The following is a 25,710-nucleotide window of genomic DNA, read 5'->3' on the forward strand; positions in this document are numbered from 1 at the left end:
TCTCTACCCTTGCCAAGCCCTCTTGAATTTACCGGGGTGATCGTCACCTATTGGCCGAAATGTTGATCTTCTCGTCCCAATTAAAAATAATTGGCCTCAGGAACAGATAGCTCCGTACTTTGGAAAATGTTTGGGCGACATTGGAAAAACACCAATTGAAGCGATGAGATTCTTTGTAAATGTATATCAACCCTGATATAGATTTTTAAAACATAGAAACACAAAGAAAGGACACACATATATTTGACGTTTCGACGGCGCAGCCGTCAACATCAGATTGTATAAATGTAAATGACGACGGCTGGGCCGTCGAAACGTCAAAACTATATACATGTGTATATATGAGTGTCCTTTCTTTGTGTTTATATGTTTTAAAAATCTATATCAGTGTTTTTATATATTTGTGCGTCGGCGGAGAGTGTTCTATTTTGATTTCAAAAACCAATTATTAATAGAATTAAAAACTAAAAATGTTATACGGAAAGTGGCGGCACAGATATTAAATTACCATCTAATGCCAGGTACCTTCTAATTCCAAGGTATCCCAAATGTTTTTTCTGGGCTGGGAGTAGATAGACGCGGCTGAGATTAAAATACGCGGGCACTCTTTACGAACACAAGACATAGATGGCTGCACCGTACAGTGAGCAGGATTTATAGAGGTGCCGCTAGAGTGATAGGCGTTTTCAACTCTTGAAATGGCTTCTTTATCGCACGGAAACAGCGCTAAAACATGTCCGTTTTCTCGACTGGCGTGGTGGTTTAACACTCATCGAAACTCATCGTCAATTGAGCGGGGTATGCGGTGATGGTGTTATGAACGTGAAAAATGAGCATTCGTGAGTGCGGCTGTTCAAAGAAGGACGAAGGTATTGAGAAAACGAGCCCAAGAAGCCTCAGGCGGAGACCATCAATATTTTTTTCATTATTTTGGAAAAAGGACCCCCAAACAGAAGCGTAACCGCCCATCATGGAATCACGGCGTCAAAGTTGTGAAAACTCTGCACGTGTACACGGAAATAATGCTGAGAAGTTTTAACTTTCTCGTATAAGTCCTTAGAAAGATTTAGGAGACCTGAAAAATTAAGACAGCTCAACTTGTAGCTGTCGTAAAGATTATTTCAGCGAGGCTGACGCTGGAATAGGCACGTGAAAAAAGAAATTTGTCAAAGTTCAGGAAATACTAGGCACCGGCTTGATATAAAATCACCCACACACCCTATGAATGGTTAGTGGAATAATATGTGGTTTTAAATATCCATCATCGATCTATGATTTAATAATTGGAAGGCGTAGGAAGGACCTTACAGTACCCCTACAGGTCCCCCTAGAAGAGAAGAAGAACATTGACTGCTGTAACCACCGACTTAAAAATACCTTATACTATTAAATCTAAAAAGAATGGTAAATTGATTGAATGTACATAATAAGGACCGTATTCACAGTGAAAAATCAATCTAAAATTAGCATTTTCCTCTCCCTGACCAAATGAATACAAGAGATATCAATATTCAAGGCATTTAATCCAACTTGAGTTCATTTGTTGAGTTGTGTTCGGACATGGTTTATGAAAGTATTATACACATTTCTAGGCTCATACATTCTCATTCGCAACTCTTACATCCCCAGTGTGAAAACCCTACAAAAATATAAACATATTTCAAAAATCAATAAAAAATAACTAAATACCATAAAAACCATTAACATAATAATCAACCCGAAGGTCGGTTGGGTATGTTCACCATTGTAGACAGCCATAGTTCACCATAGCAGAGTAGTATATAGTAGAGTTCATGGCCGATTTCACCCAGTACTTAGCCCGGAGGCGTGTGAAATTCACACATCAGGGTAGGGAGGGTCAGTTCCTTTCCGTGTGCGGGTTATGGTTCCCCAGGAAGATCTGGTACCCGAAAAATCATACAGCTTGTGTGCAGCTGAGGGTGCCAAGAGACGCGTGCCCGGGAATCGAACCCGGGCCCCCAGTAGTCCAACGCTCTACCCCTGGACTACCGCGACCTACTAACTACATGCATTGACATTCAAAAAACTAATGCAGTTTACGACATAAAAGCGTACTTCGTTTCAATGCTTTATCTCAAAAGGAATTTGATATTAATGGAAATTTAAAAAGAAGCCGGAAATAGCGAGCCATATCGTAGATTCTTTTTATAACATATACGTACATATGCATAGTATTACATCAGGGTAAAGGGATGTTCACGGCCATGTTTATAACGATTCATCGAACTGCACTTCAACCTGCTTCGATGAACGTCAATAGGGCAAAGGTGTTTCTTTTTCTTTTCTATTTCCGTTACATGTTTGACTTCTCCCTCGAGTGCTCCGCACCGGCAACTTTCAATCGGGCCTAAAACCCTCGCGGGAGGGAGGGGGAGACAAGGGTCCGCAACGTCGAAAACACTTATCGGCCATTGTCGACACTAATTCATGTGTGCAGGAGACGCGTCGACGACCGGGCAGCAGTACGGCGCCCAGTGGCTAAGTGAGAGAGAGAGAGAGAGAGAACGAGTGTGCGAGTACGTGTGTGTTTGCACGGAGCGGAATAGAGGGGGAGGGGGAGAGACATCCCGGGGAGGACCAACGCAAACACCGCGAAGCCATCCTGGAAGCCATCAACTTCCAACCCACGCCTATGGTACCGCCTAGTTAAAACCCAGTGAAGTTCAATCCCAACCCTTCCTCTCCTCCCACTCTCCCCCCGAGCCCAAAAAAATCCCCGAGCCATTACCCAAGGATGCCCACATTACCACCTTCATTGCCCCACCCACTCCCACCCGTTCTACCCTATGCAATCCGTGGGAAACTATCTTGTTCCCGAGGGGAAAATGGAGACGAAGGGTGGGAGAGATCTATGAAGGGGTGGGTTCAATCCCCTTTCCTGTCCTACCAAACCTCCCCGACCACGTCAACCCCCACGCGCACGCATACAACCGTCCCCTTCGGAAACCGTGTCATCGCTTGGACGCAGTCAGTTTAAGACCCTTTCAAAAGCAAGGAGGGTGGATGGACTCGACAACGGCGGGGGACTCACCATCCACCAATCACGCGCGGCTGAGGTTGCCGAGGGAGATTCGGGGAGGAGGAGGCTATATCGACCCTTGGGATTGAGAGGCAGGGGGTCATCGTAATACCGACCCACCCCTTACCCATCCCGGCTTCTCTTTTCTCTCCCTCTCTCTCTTTCTCTCCCCATACAAGCCGACCGCTCACCCTTCAACCCTCGCCCCCTGGTGTTCGACTCACCTCCCCGATGAATAGTGGAGGGTGCCCACACATCAGTCAACGAGGGAGATGTCCCGCGCGGAGCGACGCCCACACAACAAGTCCCAAACACAAGCAAAGAGTAGTTCGCGCAACGAAACCTTAGTGTGTCCAGCGTCGAAACTAACTATTTCCGCACCCGTGGGAAATATTCAACCAACTCGGAACTTTCGGCATAATATTTATTCGACGAAGTGGAGACGTAGAGCAGTAGTACCAGACCGCTACACTGGTCGTGGAGACCACAGTGAGAATTTTACAGAAAGTGACTGTCATATTTCCGAAATACTCTTTTTACCTCCCACAACTGGCGATCACAGGAATAAGAAAAGACATATGTAAATTCGATATTCTCATAAATCAAAGTGTGGGGAAGACCGATGATCACCAACTACACTTATTTTTAAATAGCTGGTGTTTTAAGGTTAAAATGTAGGCAAGTTCAGCGAAGTCAGCTTTTGTCATAGCTATACGGCAGGTATTCCATTGCTCAAAGTTTTACCCGTGTTGCAGGGAGCGTTATCACAGGAGAAGAGGGCTGAGAAGAAATTTCCTGAAGATTCTCACCGTGACACATGAGAAACTTAAACTGTTCATACTAGACCAAATAAATTTGAAAAAATACAATGAATTAGCCCTATTCGAACTAAGAAAGTCTACTTCTATCAGCGACACTTCGGCCATTGGTTAGTGAAATGTTTGAGAGTACATAGCAGTCGTTCGATATTTCTTAGCCTTCATGTCAATTTCGATTGTCAATATGCCAGTATGACACGCGTAAATCATATGCATGTCTTATATCAGACCCAGGTGTCGAAATACCTTGAGCAATTGACAGCACTCAAGTTTACACAACGTCCACAAATGAAGCCGAGGTTGAAACTATTTGCATGAAGTAGAATGGTAAGTGGTCCATCAGATTAGCACGCCCGGGTTTTAATTTCCGGGCAAAATTGCTATACCTAAAAATTTCCTTTATTATGCCCTAATTACGACAAGGAGAGAGCAAAAAGCCACAGCTGCAAAGGCAAACAATCGCCGTATGTGTATAGCACTGAGTGGCGTGAACAATTAGATGTCCCTAAAACCCGAAGGCTTCATTTCAGAGTTAGAAAACACTAAAGCACGAATATTTTAGAGTCACAAAAGTACTTGATTGATGGTAATTTTTCACCATCTTTCAAAGCGTTCCTCAATATAGGATGGCTAAAGTTTGTGTCTGAGCTAGATTTCTCACTCCCATTCCGTCCCAAATATGCATTTCAATCAGAAGCAGGAGTATATTATAACTACAGGGACTGCACCCAATTTAGATACTAACATGTTCTTCGTCGTCCATTAGAGGCACAGTGTCACAAATATCGACAGCTAATTCGATCTGGATTAAACTGAATGTTTAATCACCAACCGGAGTCCTGTGCTGACCCCCTAAATTGAAAACGGTGCTCTTCTCTCAAAATGAAGTCGAAAATCGACTCGATTTATTGAAACTGTTACCCCTCATCACGTATGCGATGACTACGACCACAAAGGTATCAGAGTAAATAGAATTTTCAGTAGCAGAAATAAAATTTGGAATTAATTTAGGATATGAGAGGTAAAGTTTTCACTGTTTCCACGCTGCTCATTATTTAAAAGTGCACATGACGACCGGAAGGGGACGAATAAAAATAAATGGGTGGAGAAATGAAACGAATATGTTTATTTTTTTAATGTCTGGCGTATATTTATGTCGTCTTTTAATAAGCGCCCTGAAATATTTATTTCTTCGGTCTTGTTTCACTCAGTGATCACTCTACTCGTACCTTGCCTTCCATATTTGACGTTTACGTCTTACTTCCACACTCACGGAAACTCAAAAAAATAACCGAAAAGAGTAATTTTATAATGAGTGACCAACTGAAATCATAGATTCATCCAGAATTCTTTTTTCACAAGAACAACGCCTAGTTTGGCAATATTGTCATTGCAGATAGAAGGAGCGAACACCAAATGAAATGGGAAATGTTACAATAATTAAATTCACATGGTATCGCTACAGGCCACCAATAGGATCAGTGACAAGGTTTGATTTTAAATCAGGCATGTAACAAAAGTTAAGTGTAAATGTTAATTACCAATAACATTTTATGCTAAATAATTCAAATATGTTAATTAAATTTTTCAATCGCTTCGTATATTACGATACCTAGGTGTAAATATTTCTTTACGCATTATAGACGAGCTACTAGAAAAATAATACGCCTAAGTGTACAATATTAATGAAAACTCACAAGGGAACTTGGCATAATGCTTTTTTCTACTGTAACCATTTGATGTTATTCAGTATAATTAAAAGGGGTGTTAAAACAAACGACAAATCCTTCGAGTGCATTAGATCGAAATCTTCCAAATTAACATCGTCATATAGATTTTTTTAAATCTCCCCAATTCACTGCAATCCTCTCCCCTTCCTCCGAACCTTCTAGCCCTCCGAGCATCCTTTAATAATAACACCGTCAACCCCGAGAGAGAGAGAGAGAGAGCCCTCCCAAATCTCCCTTCTACTCCTTCCGCACGGATAGGTCCGAGATTAAAAGCATCATCACACGGGGCGAGCGGGGGTTGGGGGACGGAGGGAGTGGGGGTCGAGGCACGTGTTGCCTCGGGCCAAACTCCCCTCCCCCACTCTCACACGCGTCCCCACCTCGCGGTGTCGTGGTCACGGGATTTTGAGCGTCGACTGATCGATCGAGGGCACGCCTCCCTCCCCTCTCCACCCCCCCATTCCCCACCAGTGCAGAAAAGAAATTATTGTCGTGCGGTATCGGGGGGAGGGAGGAACGGACGGCGAGGGGGGGGGGGAGAGAGAGCATGGGACAAAAACGTCGCACCATTCCCACAGCGTTTCCACTTTTCTTTTTTCATCTCTTTGTCCATATGCGGAGGTGGGAGTGGAATAAGAAGGGTTTGACCAGGCCTCTTGTGCTCCTAAACAAAACCTATCAATAATGCCCCTCATATTCGAAGAAATGCCTGTCTCACACCTTGTCTCCCGGAAGGCAATAAAGTACCCAGTGTGATGGCTTATCCTCCGCAGCAGCGGAAGTTGGTTCGACTAATCGACTCTAGTGGAAGTCGCTGAATGATTCAGGTGACTCAGAGGGATACCGGAAGCAAACAGCATTATAGAAATGATAGCACGTTCAACCACTAGATATTCCGGGTACCCACTGCTTTTACAGTACAATCGTAATTATTCACTCACACCTAGCGTTTTCTACACATTTTATGATTTACTATCAGCTTTAGAGCAGTCCAATGTGTCATTATATCAACCAACCTAATTGCAGCCAATGCAATCATTTTTCGCTCATTTCTCTTTTAACTTTTGGCTAAATATCTTTCCGTTTACGTCGATCGTCAAACATTGGGAACAAAAGTTACCGTCTGCCGATGGCAATTTGAGGGATTCGAGAATTATTTAAGCTGGGTCAACAAAAACATTCAAGGTGGTATAAAATGTGTCCTTAGTCATGTGGACGGCAAGAAATGATAAGTATTTAAGGCTCAAGGAAGGCCTTATTATTTCCTGGAACTATTACATGATTCAGAATGGCGGAAGGTCAATACAGCTGGGAGAGAACCCTGTCATTACTGAATATTCCATTTACGGCAACATTAAAAATTTACTAAAAAATGCTGCCTTAATTGCAAGTTGAAAAAAACTGTTAAAATACAGCCAGGTCACATTTTTTAGTGATACGTAAGAAGAGGAAATGTGAGCCTTCCTCATGGTTCAATAACTTTGGCCGGTAAAGAGACCATTCTTAATCTCAATAAATATTCATTCATAAGTAAATCTTGAATTTTTATGAGTGTCATGATTTAATACTGTAAAACTACTTAGTATTTCTCTGAATTAACTATCAATGTACTTTATAAACCAAATTATAGTTAATTTTTTAGGTGTGACAAAAGTTTATAATAAAGACATTAAAACTTTACATAGTCTTTCTATTTACCGGTCTGAAATACGAAACAAACTCTGATACTTAAAAGGACGTGAGCAATGCAAAACAGAAATTAGTGCTCGTACGGTATAGACCACCCAGGTTAAAATGATGGCAACGACGAGAAAATACGACGGTGAAATTTTTAAATTAGCTACTTAAATCGATAACACTAAGCCAATTTATACGGATAAATAAAAGCATAAACATTCTGGCTGATGAATAGACATTAGTTAAGACATTAGAATAACATTATTTAATTAAATTCACTGAAAATGGATTCATTAAAAAATTCCAAAACTATATACATGAAACACACAAAAAACAACACCATGTCAAATTGGTCGTAATTATTTAAGACATTAGAGTACTCTGTTTTACAAGAGCTAACGTCAACAAGCACATTACCAAGATGTAATGCGGAAAGAAAGTCGAGAGAAATATAAAATTAACTTTAAATACAATTTACAGTTACATCAGCTATTAAAATGTTAGGAACAATAAGAGGTGACTTGGAGTATACCATGTTGGATTTAAATTATGATTATACCGAAGACCTGTCAAGACTCAAGTCAAATAAATTCTAAATTAAACACGAAAAACCTCCTCGGCCAAAGAAACAGCGAATTGATGTGGCCACACGCCGTTCATGACCTGCACTTATTAGTTCTTTATTACATTCGTGAAATCCTAATAATTAATTTGATAGCCCCAGTTAACAGTGATGGGATTTGATCTGCTAGATTATAAGGATACTTCTGGCTTGTTATCACGAGAAAAACTTTTCGCTGCCCCTATACGATATCTACACAAATTGTAATAAATCAATACCATGTTTAAGTATTTTAGCGAGAAAAATCAACAAAAAGGATCTTTCTCCAGTATGACTCGGGAGTTTTAAAAAATTCTCCATAGATTTTCCTCCAACGCCTATCCATCTAACTCACGTTTTTCCTTACTGATTTCATCTTATTCGGACTCACCTACAACGGTTTCTCATTGATAGATATTGTAGTTAAATAAGCACTCCCCTCCACGTTTACCGGGTCTTGATGACTTTAATGGATAATGAAGACGCATTTAAGTTTAATATTTTTGGATTTTACTTATTCCCATCAGTATCAACATAACCGTTGAATTGGAATCCACTGATATCTCTAACTTCGACACTTATTTAACTTGTTTGTTATATGGTAGGTCGAAGCAGAGAGAGGGGAAGTTTCTGGTGTTCTGCATCTACATTGTGTAAACGCATAAAAATATCCTTAGACTGAAAAAGTTATACTTTAACGTACAAAATATGAAAATAGATACATTACGCGAAATTGAAGAAAATATATTGCATCTTAAGCGACTCTGGGGTTGATTATACAGTAAGTATTACCTTTATAGCAGAGGAACTATAGGTAATACTTACCTATAGTTCCTCTGCTTACCTCTGTTCCTCTGCTGATATCTCGCGTCCACGTAAAATCTAGTTTATTAGTGAAAACATAAAAGCCAATTTTCTCATCAGAGCAGGGGACACCCTCCCACCTGCGATTCACGAGGGCACGTACCAGGTCAAGTGCAGCTGTGAAAAGTCTTATGTAGGACAAACCAAGAGAGGTGCCCAGTGCAAGATAAAAGTACACACACGGTCAGGAAGAGAAATCTGCCATAGCGGAACATGTCTTGGCGGAGCCAGGTCACACAGTCAATTTCACGGAGCCCAAAAATCCTGCCCAAAGAAAAGCGGTATTTCCGAGAATCATCAGAGGAGCCGTGGATACGAAAAAAAGACACAACAATATGAACACGAATGACGGCTACAACCTTCAGAATACTTTGAAACGAGTATTCCAACCCAAAACAAGATATTCCTCTTCTATACGGCCGGAGGTGGTTGCTATGGTCATCAACCAATTAGAAAGCTGCAGCCGGGCTGACGCTTCCGCGGCCATATGCAAGTAACAGTGATTGGACTTCTGCAGATAGTAACTGAAACGTCTCCATCAACATGATGCCAACGTGGAGGAGACCCATACACCTTCCTAAAAATAGGAATTCATGTGTCTAGGCTCAGGAGCCAGTGAACATTTACGGACTGAGAAATTTCTGCGCATATTAATTTCTTCGGAACCGTAATTTTTGTCGAAGAAAGTAGGCTTAAGTAAAGTAAACACCGCACATGGTCGTATGGTTCCGAGAAGAAGGATGAACTCATGGAATCCGACTTCGTACTACGCATTTGTTTCCTTAGCACATGAACAGGAATTTCATTTTTTTATTACTAAGTGGTCTGCCGTTTGAGGTACGTTTTTGGGTGAGACAAAGACTGAACACCGATTCATTTCCCCTAGGAAACACAACCCGATAGGCGACAGACAGTACAATAAACTCTAAACTCCGCATATTTCTTTCCTCCCTTCATTCCGTCAAACATGCTTATCCTTTATATTGAAATGAACTAAGTTACTAAGACATTCCACACAAACCCAATTACTAATTTAATTATTTCATTTCAATATTTTGGGTAAATTCCATTATGTTACGCCGGAGACAACAAATGCCTATCCCTTAGCTTGCGCTCTCCCCTCTATCGCACTCTTCAACGTCTCACTCTCAAATAAAATACAAGTAATGTACACGCATACACTCGACATCTTGTAATCTACATCTTGTATTCTACATCCATATTTCCTGTCTCTTTGGGATTTCTCCCGACAAACCTCTCTTCTCCCCCACCATTCCTAGTACGTCTTCGTTTGTTATCCTTTCTGCCCATTTCACTCTTTTCATCCTTCCCCAAAATCACATTTCAAAATCCTCCCATCTACACCAATTATCTTGCTTCAGTGACATGTGACAGTGCATGTTTCCGAGGCGAACAAAGCAACGCTCAAAAACAGTTTTCACCGATCTTTACTTAACACCTCCATTCAATGCCCTTGCGATCAAAACCCTCCTCATTTGATATATTTATCAAATGCAGCATTAGTGTTCCTCCTCAGACCTCTGTCACAACATTCCTTGTGAGACAATGCTTCAAGACTCCAAAGCATGGCTGTGGCTTAAAATCAGGAGATAAGGAATAAGTAAACTCAACGAAGGGGTTGTGGGCCTAAGCTGGCGAGATGATATGCTACGTATACTATATATTGTATCAAGTTTGAAGTGCGCTCATGAAAAGCAGCGCGCCGACATTCAATGCTTTTGATGCCTAATAATTGAAAGTACATTACGGACAACGTTTCCCAGGGGAGAAATGGACGCAAGAATCCCCTGGCGCTGGCTACGCGCGTCCGCTGCCACTCCTGGGAGGGCCTCTAAGCACAAAGGTTCGCACGTGGCCCCCTCACCGCCCACCCTCTCCAGTAATTGAATTCGCATTCGTTTTCCGTCCGGGGATGGAGGGCACTCCAAAAGTTACAGCCCCGGTAGAGGAAGCGGGATGAAAAAAACCCCTTTCATCTTCTCATATCGTTCCTCCCTTGCCTCCCTTATTGAAATATATAGGTTTATGTACATATATGTATGTAGTTAAATTCATGGGCACATAAAATCTGCCTCTCTCTCTCTTTATCACGATCCTTGTGTGGGCAACATAAATAGGCCCCCTTATTAAATAGCGCCGGTCAAGCATTTGGAGTGTTTCGGCGCCCCATCTCCCTTTTATTAAAAATGCAGAGGATATGTTGGGTGGAATTAAACTAACTAATTAGATTGAGCCCGTGGACCCGGCTCCAGAAAGTGCCTCTAATTGCAAAATCCTCGCTTATTACCGGGAAAGAATTGAAAGTTCATGGGGATACTGCGTATAAATGGGATAGTAGTTGAGTATAATTTATTACGAATCTAATGCCGTTGGGATTATTTCTCGAGATATGTGCGTGCAAACTAAAGAATTACGATTAAATTGGACAGAGTATCAGTGTAATCCTGTACTACACTCGAAGATGACTGATGTATTGAGAGCTGGAACGAAAACTTACATTACCGCAAGTTTTATAAAACCGCCTCCGTCTAATAGCTATTAGAAATACTGAATAATTAAACTCTGTATTTGTCCACAAACGTTTCATCACGCTACTACCGGTTTCGACGCATAGGTGAGATCATCAGGTACAATACCTTAAAATACAAAATTTAAGTATTCAATGATCATGAATTTGAACAAGGAGATACCTGAAATAATCGAATTCAGCAATTGGAAAATTTACATTAATGATCCCTCATGATTCCCTCTGGAGAGATTCTATTTCCTCCCAATTGTTATTGATAGTCTTCCATTTTAGGTAGGTTTAGATGAAAACAGGCTGAGCAATCCTTTATTCCTCAGCTCAGTCTGATATTCCATATCCTTAAACTGTTCTTCAATTGGGCATATTTCCTATTTTTAATTTTTATTTTTTGAAATTATATTTTTTTGACATTTATTTATGTACCCTGCAAGCAACCACTAGGGGGTGTGGCAGGGGGTGAATACACACCGGACTAATTCTTACCCGAACATGACCCTACCGCGGTCGGACAATCTTATTATGATCCCTTATCGTTCGTGGAAAAAATGACATCTTAAATCTGTCTGTTCTACACTTAATCTCTCAAATTTTATTGACAGGATCTCTCCTATCGTAGTAAGATGGCGGTAAAAATACATTCTCAACATAACTGCTAAAGAGACGCCCTTCGAATTTAAGTAAGAGCTTCAACCTGGAATTTAACTTTCTTTCTGTGAGTGATTCCCAACCTAGCTGCTCTAATATTTTGGATACGCTACTAAGCTTATCATAACAGCGTTCTACAAAACTAGCTTCTCTACGATGCACGCAATCCAATTCGGCAATTAATCCAACTTCCTTCGTCCCTCAATCCGTCCAAAATGCCGATCATTTTCTTCCCTTTGCCACACTGCCTAATCTTCTTACCTCCATCACAGTCTTTATGATTCCATCCCCAAATACAATGCATTACATCCACCTTTTCTGCTTTTTGAATTTCTCCCAACAATCAATTCTCCACCCTTGCCATGCCTCTAGATTTTTTCTTTTCCTCCCATTTTACCTTTTCCATCCTTCACACCCAATTCTCAAGGGCCTTCAAATCAACGCCTATCGTCTTTGCTTCAATCGCCAGGTTTACTCGCGACAATTATACCATTCAGCCACCATATTTTACAATTTTCCAAATCGTTTAGGCTGAAATGCACTTTTTCATTGGATGGAAAACTTAGGATCGCCCTAAATCCACCAAATCTTCATACAAGTTTTGTCAGTGATCCATAGTAGTTGGGTGAGTGAGATGATAACTTTGGTTTCTAATAACACACCCCGAAAAAAAACAAATTAATCTGCCCGAAAACATTGGGTCTGACAGTAATATATTAGTGTGAAGCCGGAACTGGAAATTCGTTCCGACCATTAATGGGAGATTTAAGAGAGCCCATAAAGTCCACAATCCCTCTCGCTGGTCACCATTAAAAAAAATGGCCCAATACGAGCCGTGATATCCATATCTCACGAATCGGAAGTTTCTCTCCACATTGGTGGCTGGAAGGCGAGGGAACTAATTCTACTCTCTCTATGAACTTAATGGATTGACGCGAACTGCAAGTACACCCATGAGAAAAAAACTCTACAAGCTACGTTGAAAAAGTACGCTTTGATTACGTGACTGGCCATATGAACTCTCCACTGTTGTTCCTAATTGTACGCACCAACCCTTTGACTACAACCTTCTATTACCAATAACGACCCATAAGACTCAATCGGCTTCAATCCCCTCCCACATCCTGAACTGTATTCCTATAGTCCTCTCCCAATCCCACAAGTTCGACGTCACACACACTTCAATTTCTCCACCTCTCCTCACTTTCCCTTTTCCTCTATCACATGCAACAAATAACATGCCTCGGCTGTTACTCAGCGTCTTGATAATAACTCGTTCATATCCGTTCATCAGTATTCCAAATAAAATATTAGAACAACCACACAGCTTCAATTTTACTCTCAAACTGAAGTTAATAACTTCCATATTTTCTTGCATCGCTATTATTCAAGCGAAATCTTAGACGAATTGTGACATTGCTATAATGTTAATACATAAATATGAAGGCTCTTAGGTACAAGTTGCGAATTCATTACATCAACGCGATGACTCAGATACGAGCTATACTATATATCGTATATTTAACTTTGTACTATAATTTCAGCATCCTTATGATGCCAGGAAATAGAAAACATAAAATTGGATATCATATTAAATTTCCTATCATATATTTCATCGTAAATAATAATATTTGAATGATTAAGATGGACCTTTAATTCAAAACCTAGCAAAAGTCATAGATACCGTACACTAAAAGCAGCCTAGGAGATGCAGCGGGTGTTAGGTCAACACCCTTCAGCCGAAAATCTATTGCATGTTTTTTTCCGTTTCCCAACCAAAAAATCACGAAAAGAAAAAAGCGAAACTTATTTAAAATAAAAAAGCGAATTAACGGAGGTAATACTTTCTGCGTTATATGCTGGAGGTTATCCATCACGGATATGAAAATAACTTGGCTAATTCAACAGTGAGTTTTTCATTCACTGTGGAATTCACCATGTTATTTTCAATAATGCGAAAACGCGTATTGTTTTGCAGGATTTATCCATTAAAACAGAATAAGGGCTCAACGCCGACAAAGTCTGGGGAATGCTCATCTACATTTACACAATGCCCCGCAAGCCGCCTCAAGGGCGTGGGGTGGCTTACAGGCTTGTGGGGTGTTTGGTCACCAAGCGTAAACTTGAATAAAACCTCATGCAAAACCAAATTATGTTACCTCTACACAAATATTAGTTTCTACATGCACTAGACAAACCTTAATCACACGAAATAATGTACTTACATGCAACAATATTTAATAACAGGATACACGCATTTAAAACATGCCGTAGAACTGTTTAAAAGGTGGGTCTATTAAATAAAAAGGCTAACATGCAGGAAGAAGCAAGCAAGATATCGACAAATACACACACGTACACTACCAATTCTAATTATCTCCTACGCGAATGCTCTTATGTATATTATTATCTCTAATGGTTCGAGGAAAAAATAACATTTTAAATCTCCCTGATTTTACGTTGGTGATCTAATCTACCATAGTAGGGAGGAGGATTTTTATGGAATAGTGAAAATACGTCCACGCGGGGGGGGGGGGGGGGGGGAAAGCAACAATCCTTCAACCCACGCGCTCATACGTTTTTGTCAAATTTCTCTCAAAGCCTCGGCCATACACTAGCACACTTAAGACTCGAAGCTGTTCCTCCATTCTCCAATTCCCTCCCCATTTGTCTCCCGTTCCTATTTTTCACGCCTCGGTTACGGCTCTCGGGCGATGGTACAACAACCGGACGGCGGAGATCCAGCGAAATCAGTGAATCAGAATGCTACGGATGGCATCATTTATATAAATATCCCGGAGAAAATGCGAACGAGGGAGACGAAGTTGGGGGGTTGAAGAGGGAAAAAATAGTCGACCCACGATGGGAATGGGGGGGGGGGGATTAGTTTTTCCCCGGCAACGGATGGGCAAAATGTATATATATCGAATGGCAAAATGGGGGGCCGTGGGGTAGGATTAAGAAGTATTATTTATTTCTCTCGACCTTAAACGCGAGGGCATTTCCCAGGAAAAGAGATTGGAATTGTTACCTCAATTTTCGAGGGACTGTCACCGGCCAAAGCTCTGTCCACGCGCGCGAGGCAGAAGACAAGGGCGACAATGCTGGCTGAAAAGGACTTTCGACCAATCACTTAAAGGTCAGCGCGGGAGGGAGGCCAAAAAAAGAGGGCGAAAATGTCGAGAGAGAGATGGTTTATTTAATAATCCGTCCTCCGATGCATGAGTAATAGATCGGGCGTGACGGGACGTCGACGCCGATATATCAAATATCCGAGTGAGATAGAGAAAAAAATATATACAATAATGCATTTCCAGATTTCTCATCGTATTGGAGAGGCATGGACGGCAGAGAGAGAGAAAGAGGGAGGGAGAAAGAAGGGAAGTCCTTCCTTTGTAGATGACAGTGAGGGTGACAAGGGGAAACGACAGAGAGACAAACGTTCGCACCACTCCGGAGCGAAAAACTCCTGAACGACTTACCCCTGAAAGTCTATTAAGTTTGTTTCATTCCCAGCAGATGTCCCTTAATCAAGCACGATACCACACACAAAAAGAGTGGGAATTCGGCTCAGTTGTACGTAAGGTCGCAACACACATGAGACAAGCCCTCGGCTCGAACCGGAAGTACGAATCCCTGCGATGAATAATCCAAGGGAAACAGATGGGGCATTCGAAAGGGATCTGGGCATAAAATGTCTACGGTTTGAGAAGTTTACCGGCCAACCATTGTTTGAGGAATGAGGGGACGATGATTTGATGGGCAACTGCTCCAGTAGTGCGAAACTTTTATGTGCAAAAATCATGGTTTTACCTGCATTATACCTTATATATTAATATATTTGTATGTTGAATGTCCATTTGGTAATAGAATTTCACTTTCCTATTGTTTTAAATTTTAGTTTGCACGTTGCTGGATAAAGTTTTCATCTACATCTACATAATACCCCGGAAGCCGCCGCAAGGGCGGGTGGCGGGGGTCACCTCCCGTAAAAAGGAACACAACCACATGCATCCAAAATTATTACTACATTCTAAGATGCGTTTGTGTTTATTAGTTGACAGTATATGTATTCACCTGCGTGTTATCTAAAAATGTTTTGGCATGAATTTATACACCTCTATGGGTGTAGGTTTGAATAAATATGTTGATTTTGCGAGCGGTTTTGTTCTCTTTTGACCATTACTCTTTTGTTCTTGACCTAACACCCCCCGCAACATGCCCTTGCGGCAGCTTGTGGGATATTATGTAGACGTGGACACCGTAAAAGAAGAGAAAAGGACAATAGAAGAATAGAAAGAAAAATAGCCGACAGAGTCCAACGAAAACATCAATATTTGCATGCGGTATTTTTTTTAAATTACGGGTGGTGCCCTAACACCACCCGCCGCACGCCCTTGCGGCGGCTTGAGGGGTATTAAGTAGCTGTAGACTACGTTTATGAAGATAAAATAACTTTTGAAATTTAAAATATTCATTCAACGAAATAAATTCTGGCCGTGTTAGCCAAATGTGTTACGCACTCGTCGGATAACCCAAAGATCGGTTGTTGGAGTCCTGCCTCTGTCATGAGTGTTGTGTCAACCCTGGTGATTCGGCCCCTGGGAAACGTTATAACGAGCCAAAAGCTTATCGGATCTCTAGGGATGTAGGGTCTCCCAGAGACAACCGATAAATAATATAATGTAGCATTTATCACTCTGCAAGAAATGAAAAAATAATAATCATTATTAATCTACCGGTTCACGTGTTTTCCATTTTCCGTTCACAGTTTTGGATGGACAAAGATTACACCACAGTACAACGACAACTCTCTTGCCTCTCCTAGCAAAACGCAACCAAACTTCCAAAAGTACACTAACCTAAGTTAAATATTCTAAGCAACATCAACATAAAATGATGTCATTCAACTAAAATTAATTAAGGCCAATAACACAAGGGTAAGTAATCATTATTATCTCAAACGACTTAAGATAATTTGTGATCCCAAAAAAAAAACCTTCCAAAACAAATTAAATTTTAATTAAACAAAATGATTCCAGTAAAGAATACCTTTTTTGATGACCTATCTACGTCTCTGAAGTACTTTAGCGTCGTATTAGAATGCTTAAAAGCAGGAATTCTACCCCGAAAAGGATTCAAACAAGCGTATCCTGAGTCAACATTTGTTAGTTTATTTTCTCAACATTTTTTCTTTATTATTTGTTACTTTTTTGCATGAATTTGTTGACTTTGCATGTGGTATTGTTCCTTGTTACGGGTGGTGACCTAACACCCCCCGCCACACGTCCTCACAGCAGCTTGCGGGGTATTATGTAGATGTATTTTCCAACGTCACCGGCTGAAAAATGAATCTAGCGACTCTGCCATTGGAACTTTACGTAAATTACCATGGATCATATCAATCATGCATCAATATTAAGGTTAAAGTATAACGCTATGACATTAATTCATCATCGATTTTAAACAATAAAATAACCTTGAGTCAAAAAGAACAGGGCTAATTTTCATTTCCACATTACTCCCAATGACTGCGAAACTCGATTATACCAACCAGTTCATAATTCAAATTTTGACAGAGGTCACGATACCCGCAGTCTCATGAAGTCACGATCATCAGCCTAATGGATTTCACCGAGTTCATCCCAAAGCCATACACATATATTAATCAAATCGGGGAGAAACTCGAAAACGCTCCCGGTGGGAAATTTTGCCTGAGCTACAATTCGCTCGCTCGTAGATGAGAGCAAAATGACCCGATTTCATGATCAAATTGGGAGAACAAAACTTACGGGCCAATTACGGGTGAAACATTTGTCAAAACGTACGGGTTATTACGTAAAAATGAGAAATTGGCATTATTACTTCTGGCAGCAGTCTTATATTACGGAACTTGAAGTAAAATATACCAAGTCTGAATGTAGTGTGCACCCAGCATTCTTCTCATTTCACTTCTTATTTTCACTGTGAACGAAGCTTTAGGGCGAAACATCCACCGCGGCAAGAAAAAACCGTTGTATGCATGTCGTAAGAACGAATATTTACCGCGTTATTCACAGAGACAAATGATTTTCCGATTTCAACGAGACCTTAATTCTAATTACTACCGCTGTAAGTTGTTCCATCCATCCTTTTGGCGCTCTAAAATCTAAGACGGGTTTTGAATGACGCAGAATGAGCAAGTGCCAGATGTGAGATCGTTTTGTTAGGAGTGGCAAGGAAATGTTTACTGAATCATACACTCTTTTACATCCGAAAGATGTAAAAGAGCGTAAACGATGACTGCAAACGATGGAATACCGAAAATAATAAGCACTTGATTATTAGGCATATATCTGTTTAGTAATAAAATATTTTTTTGGTAGTTGTGTCCATCCAAAAAACCTACCTTAACCGGTAGATTACCTTAAAAAAATATATTAAAAAATCTGTTTAGTATCTAGTATAACTGATAAATAAGCACCATTCACTGGGTTAAGTAAGTTTTTCATGGGACTTGGCTCTACGCACTCCGTTCTATGCGGTTAGTTGGTATCTGGTCTCCTTATGCGGAAGGATCAACAAATGAGATCGCCTGAAGTGTAGGGCAGCGAGATTTGTCAAAGGAGTTTATGATGAAAAATAAGTTAAACAGAATTTTCGACAGATCTGGGGTGGGATATGCTCGAAAGAAAATCTTAAGTAAATTAGGGACCGATTAGTATCCTAAAGGATTCAGCACATTTAAAAAATTCCAAATTACTATCGAGGACATGATCATTCATTCAAGATTAGAGAGAAAGACTGTATAACGGATAGGTTTTATATGTTTTTTCCACGAAAGTAACAGATGCTGCTCACATCAACTGGGGAATAAATAGAATCATCATTCCGTATGTACGAGCATATATATGTAGGTATTTACGTGTGAGTACGTATAAGTGTATATACTTTAGAGTATGAATATGCATTTTTGCATCTGCGTGTGTATTCCTATGCATACGTGCTTATGCGTACATATATTTAAAGTAGTAGATACTATATTTAACAATAAACACATCACTCTCGTTGCATGACTTCACGTGAAATAGTGGTGGTACCATACCTCTTCAGTCCAATAAGTGGTTACTAATTCATTTCATGCCTAAATTTCCTTTCTGTAATTGTGACGCAAACATGGAAGGTGACTTTGTCTGTTCGTGTGCGATGCATTCCTGGAGCCTGGTGTGGATACACCCCCTGCCACACACCTTCCCGGTGGTATGCATGCCCAGAACTTATCTGATAACATTAAGAAGACAGTCAATGTCATATAATGTCAATATGAGAACTTGTTTTAAAAACTTTAAATCGAGAAGGAAAGGTAAAGCGGAATAGTAAAAAAAATTATTATATTTTTACATACATGGTGGATTCCGAAAGTAATGCAATTATTTTTTTTAAGTAATTTATTAAAATGATTTGTTCAAACACTTAAAATTCTTCAAAGTGCTGCCATTGAGCCTCTGCAGATTTTTAAAAGGGTAGACGGGTAGTAACGATCTTTGAAGTACTCAGTTCTCCCGATTACCTAATCTACGAATCGCAGACCACAACATTTTCATGTGTAACAAATATCCGTTAAAATCTCTACGAGCATGAGAGCACATTTTGCTATCGATATAGCCAATATTACCTTAATGAAGAGCCACGTGCCATCACCGTCAATATTAACACAAGCGATCAGACTTTATATTCGTTCATAATTCCTCTTCCTCCGCTTTACTTACATACAAGATAACCTGGAAGCCACCGCTAAGGTGTGTGGCGAAGGGTGATTACACACAAGACTACATTGAAAGGTACGTGTAGTAAAATAAAGTTATTCAAAACATAAGAGACCATTCAGGGTTAATACTATATAAAGCACCATATTGTTACATTAATTCGCAAATTAAAAAAAATATATGATCAAAAATTGCCGGCTAAGTTCATTTTCAAAAAGGGGAAACAACGAACGTTCCATTTGAGGATTACCTGGCAAACAAAAGCGAAATAAAAATCTCCGGGGCATTAGGCGTCTGTTAGTACACTCAAGAAGACTTCCCCGAGGCGAGGAAACTGCCGGTACATTTCCCGACGAGGCATCAACGTTTCCACGCCAACAAACCCCGTTGCGTGAACCGAGGAACGAATTCACGGCAGGGGTGAGCCGAACAATTATCCCCGCTCCGTTTTCCAAGTGCCCTGAGAGCCCGGCCGGAGGGAACGAACTTTTTTTTTTAACACGACTTTGCGGTTTTCTGCGGTTGTCCAAAACGCGGAAAGAGTACGCTGGGGCGAGAGAAAAGGATGGAAGAGATGCTGATGACGACGCTGATGAAAGTGGACGGGTGTACGTGTGTTTGTGCCACTGCGTGTACATGTGTGTGTGCGTGTTATCGGGGACGAGAGGAAACGAGAGAACTAGAGAGAGAGAGAGAGAGACAGGAGAGGAAGAGAAAATGAGGGGAGGGAATGGAAAAGATTTGTAAGCTGCTGCTCATCATCTCCCCCCGTCGCCATGGCAACGGATCAACACCCGGCAAAGGAAAATTCCTTTTGTCCGTGGAGACTGGGGGGTTGGGGGTGGAAATAAATGCGAGGGAGGGAGATGAGGGCTGCAAAGGAGTGGAAAAGGGGGAAGGAGAAGAAGATTAGAGTAGTTCTGCTGGGCGTGCGAGGAGGAAAAAGACGGGGAAGAGAGAAAGAAGCGGAAATAATGAGAAAAGAGAAGAGGCAGGAAGAGAAAGAGAGAGAGAGATTGCAGAGAAGGAAAGAAGGAGTGTGTAGAAGGAGAATTTTTTTTGGAGACGACGTTATAAAGATAGGGATTGGTCGAAAGTGACGCATGAAATGGGGTTTTGGAGGACTTGATGATTACGGCGTGATTAAGAGATCCGCATTAACAGGTTTAAAATGCTGACTGCGGGAGAAACAATAATCAGTATTGATTAGTTTATCCGCGTTTTTATTAGCACAAGACTTGTGGGAGGAGTGGGCAAAAATTGAGTCCGTGCTTAATGAGAAACGCCTCCCACTTAACCCTTTGGCCTACCTGGCGCTACGTTTGCGAAAAACGCAAAAAAACTTGGAAAAGAAAAACGCTTATCGCTGAAATGAAAACATTTATTTTTTTATTTGAAGCTGGAAATGGAGAGAGAGGTACTTTTTCCGGCGTGTCCGAATGTTTCTAAGCATTCCTTGCAAATTGAACGTTCAAAAGTAAATAAAATATTGCATAAGAAGCTCAATTCAGATAAAAACGGTCAAGCGTCCTCTCCACTAGGAGTTGGATTCAATTACTCCTGCGTTCCACACAATAAATTCCTTACGCTTGAGCCATGCGACGTGTCCCAAGCTGTTACCCGAATGGAATCCCAAATGAGTAAAACCCTACCAAATTTCCGAGGAACAAACGAAAGACCACGAAAATTCACCTACCGTGAAGTAATTTCCTAGGCCAGTGATTTACTGCCCTGGTTTTAGCTGGTGCTATTCCCTCGTACTAATTTGACGTCGAAAGTATCCGAGTAAAGAGAGAATGATGTGAAGGCTGGTCGAATGTTACGCAAAAGATAAGAGTAAATTTCCCGCTGCGTCACGATCAACTGACTTTACATGGGGGCCATAAACAAATATGCATTTTCCTATCGATCATTTCACCCTAAGGGACAACGATCAAAATATATAATAAGTAAAAGCAATACCTGCAACATTCTTTAAAACTAACGAAAAATACATTAAATTTAAGCACAAAGTAGGATTTCGCAAGGAGTAGGGAGATGAGGAAAGGGTCGCGGAGTAAGGACGATACAAAAAAAACTAGCGAATACTTTGATGTGGAGCGCGGTAACTTCGTCAGTGAGGAATTATGATAGGCGATCTTCAAAAAAAAATCTGAAAGTTTTCGCAGTGTTGGCGTAGCTAAGGATTGCAAAGGTAAAATGGCGAGAAACGAAAACATACGAAGAAGTTGCCGGTGGCGGTGATGGTGGTTGAAAGAGGTTTGGGAGACATTCAAAAGGCAGAAAAGATGGATGTACGGCATTTGATTGGCGGTGGGATACTGAAACTGTGATCAAAGGGAGAACGTTAGGCAAAGAGGAAGAGGGAGGGAGGAAGAAGAAAAAAAAGGGGGAAAGGGATACGGGGAAGGATTAAATAGGCATGTTGAACGGGATGAAGGGGGGTAGACAGCGAGAAGGATGAAATAGGATTTTACTGCATTCTAGGGTATCAAGGTTGTGTTTTGCTGGACGAGACTTTAAAATAGAGTGGTGCTCAGTCTGTATGCATTCAAATTCTACCTTCAACGGTAGACTTAAAGTTTAAAATAAATTAATTTTAACATCACACGCCTTAAACGCAAAATTGTTATAAAAAATGAATGAGATAACTACTAGCATTACGGGGATATCAAAAAATTAACTTCAGAGTCTTAAAACTGTTGACAAATCGCATGCAAGAACGTTTACAATTTCCCCGAAATTTATTTTAACAACAGCGCAATATGTACCTCAACTACATCTACACAATAACCCGTCCACTATCGACGGGGCGAATGGTGGAGGGAGTCAGGGCGCTAGTCGTAAAAGGAGGAATATCAGTAAGTTAATGTACTCGTACAATAGCACTCGCGTAAATACGCACACACAATACATGTACCATATAAATCATGTGATGATCGGTGTGCTTGACTAAAGCATTCAATTTTAAGCTTTAAGTTAATATTTTCAGGCACTTGGGTTCGATGTTATTACGATTGCGTATGGTGCGAGGGATGAACTAGTGCTTGACTCCGTCTTTATCTATCTCTTTATTTTATCCTGGTGGCCGAATCGACTCAATGTAATCTGGCCACATTGCAATTGCCTATGTGACGCAAGAAAACTCAAGTGTTCCGAACCTTTCTAAAAGTCTAGCCTTCTCTCTTCGAGAATCAAGAAGCTCCCAGGGTAAATCCCCCAGCATACCTGTATCCATAACGAGTATTTGATTATCGTAAGAATATTCAACAAAAATAATTGTATTTTCTTTGAGCCTTAATTTATATCATCCCTTGAGTACGTTGCGGTGTTGAAATCGGTAAGAGGGCCTTGTGGTAGAGTGAAATGCTGTATTGTGTTTTGTAAGGAGATGGTTAGTTGGTAGATGTGTCCATCCAAAACCTACCTTAACCGGTGGTTTACCTTAAAAAATCCAATTCCTTAGTTATCATGTTCTCCCAAGAATCCCAAATACCTGTCGCTAATTCCAAATGAGTTATTACAAAAATATAGTCACACCTCGCATCTACCTTTTCGTTACATTTTCCTAAAATCTGTCAAGTAAAATTTACCTTATCTAAGGCGAACTCACGTATTCTTCTGATGTATTTACCACATTGAATGATTGATTTCAGTATTTGGCAGTATATGCATATTCAGTACACCCGAGTTTTTTACCTGTTTGGTATAATGCGATCCCAACTCTATAATTGACGAACTGTTTATCTTTTCTTTTTTTCTCCAAAATTTCAGCGCACTATATTTCCTAATATTTAATTCTAATCCCAATTTCTTATACTACACATTCTAGTCTCAATCGATCAGAGCGTATTGCGCAACCTTGCGACGACCTTATTTCTCTGTAAATCACTGACTCATCTGCAAATAAACTAGAATTGCTGCTACCGTGGGAAGGTAGGTCATTCATGGATATTAAGAATAGTATGGACACTGTACTACTTTCCTGGGGCATCCCTAAAGTCACGCCCGCCTTTAATGAACTCACGCGATTTCAGTCTACTGTCAGTCCTCAGAAAAAAAACGGGTGGCGAACTTAAGCGCTCTTCATTATCTTAAATATTTGACCTAATAAGTCGTTAGCAAGTAGGTCTTCTTCTAAATTACGTTCCTATGAAATACACTATTAACAAAGTCGAAAAGTCTTGTAGATTTCAAATATAACCATTCCACCACGATATGACTAGGAGTATGATTTGAATGATCCTTGAAATCATTGATACCCCACAAGGCATTGCCTCCCTTCTTCAACTCCTCATTATTTTGAGCTGAACGCAATATTGAGATTGAACTGACGAACTGATTAACGTCTCTTTTTATTTTTTTTTATGACGAACTGATATTGAGCATGAACTTTTTCAAAGTAGTCCCAAACCACTTAAAAGTACTTTTGACTTTCCTCAGTCCTCGTATAGCGTAGGCCATTCTTCGTAATGTCTTCGAGAACAACCTCAGACCTCTTTTATATTGTCTTTGAGGTTTCCAATCGATAGCGTCGTTGTTTCTTGATGATGCAAATGTGAGTAATAGGAAAACGTTACACAAGGGTCAAGATCAAGGCTGTAGAGAGCGGTACGGTGCACGACTAATGCCAAACTTGGCCAAGTATTCCGTCACAGCGTTTACTCCACTAGGTCTCACGCGATCATGACACAGCCGCAAGCCGTCCTGATGAATTTCTGGTCGATTCACTGCAACATGTACATCTACATGATACCCCTCTCTGGCTCTGCCATCAGCAAACAGACGATGCATCTCATGAATCTGTTCATTCCAACTGCCTCCTCCTCCTCCGGAGTCAATAGACGTGGAACCCATCGGCCAGAAACCCTAGGTTTTGTACGAATATGATCGCGCAAGACTTTGAATATTCTAAGTATTGACATTTTTTAGGATTCATTGAATCGCTTCGAATCGAATCCTTCTCTTCCCGTTACCTAACTACTTAACGTCTTCATAACAGCTCAAAGTATTCCGTTACTCTCGTTGGAGTAAGAGAGAATACTTTTCCATAGTTTAAACCTGGAGAAAGTTATCCTTTAGAGAAATTAGAAAAAAACCTTTTGATTTTCAAAAAACCTTATAGCGGTCTGACCACTTTCGTCACATATTAAACATCTTCGGGCACAATCATTTACTCCTATAGATGGCAGCATTTTTTACCAAGGTACTCATAGTACCACAAAGACTATTCTCTTATCCCGCCATGATTTCTGCACTCATTAATAAAAAATATTTGTCCAGTTCCCACTGCTAAGCCCCCATCTTCAATTACAATATATATTAACTTTTTTATTCATCTTTCTTTTTACCCATTTCCTTTTTTCGACCCTTCTCTACATCTGTAATAAATATCTTTTTATTAGGTATTCTACCGGTTAAGGTAGGCTTTTGGATGGACATAATTATTTATTAAATAATTTGTGACCCCTAGCAAAACACAACATCCTACTCTACATCAGGTACCTCTTTATATCTCTATATGTACGGAAGAAATTTTAAGGAAAAACCACTCAATGCATAGAAAATGCGGGGATCGTCCCTTGCTAATTCTCCTCTCTCTCCATTCTATTCATAAGTCTCCCGCTATTTCTAGTTGCATCCAGGACAGCCACCAAAATTCAGTTAGAAACCGTAACAACGGTAACTCGTTTAGGAATTAAAACACCTCAAAAACCCGTGGTGTCACCGACCCCAAAAACCACACTGTGGTGAGTATTTACGTCAGTAACGGTCGGAGAAAAAGTACACGAGAGGAAAGGAAAAAGATTCTTATTTTACTCGGATCTCTCCCACTGATTAAGAGAAACGGGCCGGGGAGGCAAAGGGAAATGTTCGCCGCGGGGGTGTGAGAGCGGAGAAAGGGACATACATGATTACACAAACGCACTCGCATGCGTGTAAAATGCCTTTCTAAGCGGGATGAACAAGCGTTTTGGGAAACACCGAAAAGTTCCTTCCTCGCGATAATGCACTGGGGGAGAAGAAATATGCGCTCTCGTG

The sequence above is a fragment of the Hetaerina americana genome, unplaced genomic scaffold (genome assembly GCF_022747635.1).
Source record: "Hetaerina americana unplaced genomic scaffold, ioHetAmer1.1.p SCAF_15, whole genome shotgun sequence".
NCBI classification, from domain to species: domain Eukaryota; kingdom Metazoa; phylum Arthropoda; class Insecta; order Odonata; family Calopterygidae; genus Hetaerina; species Hetaerina americana.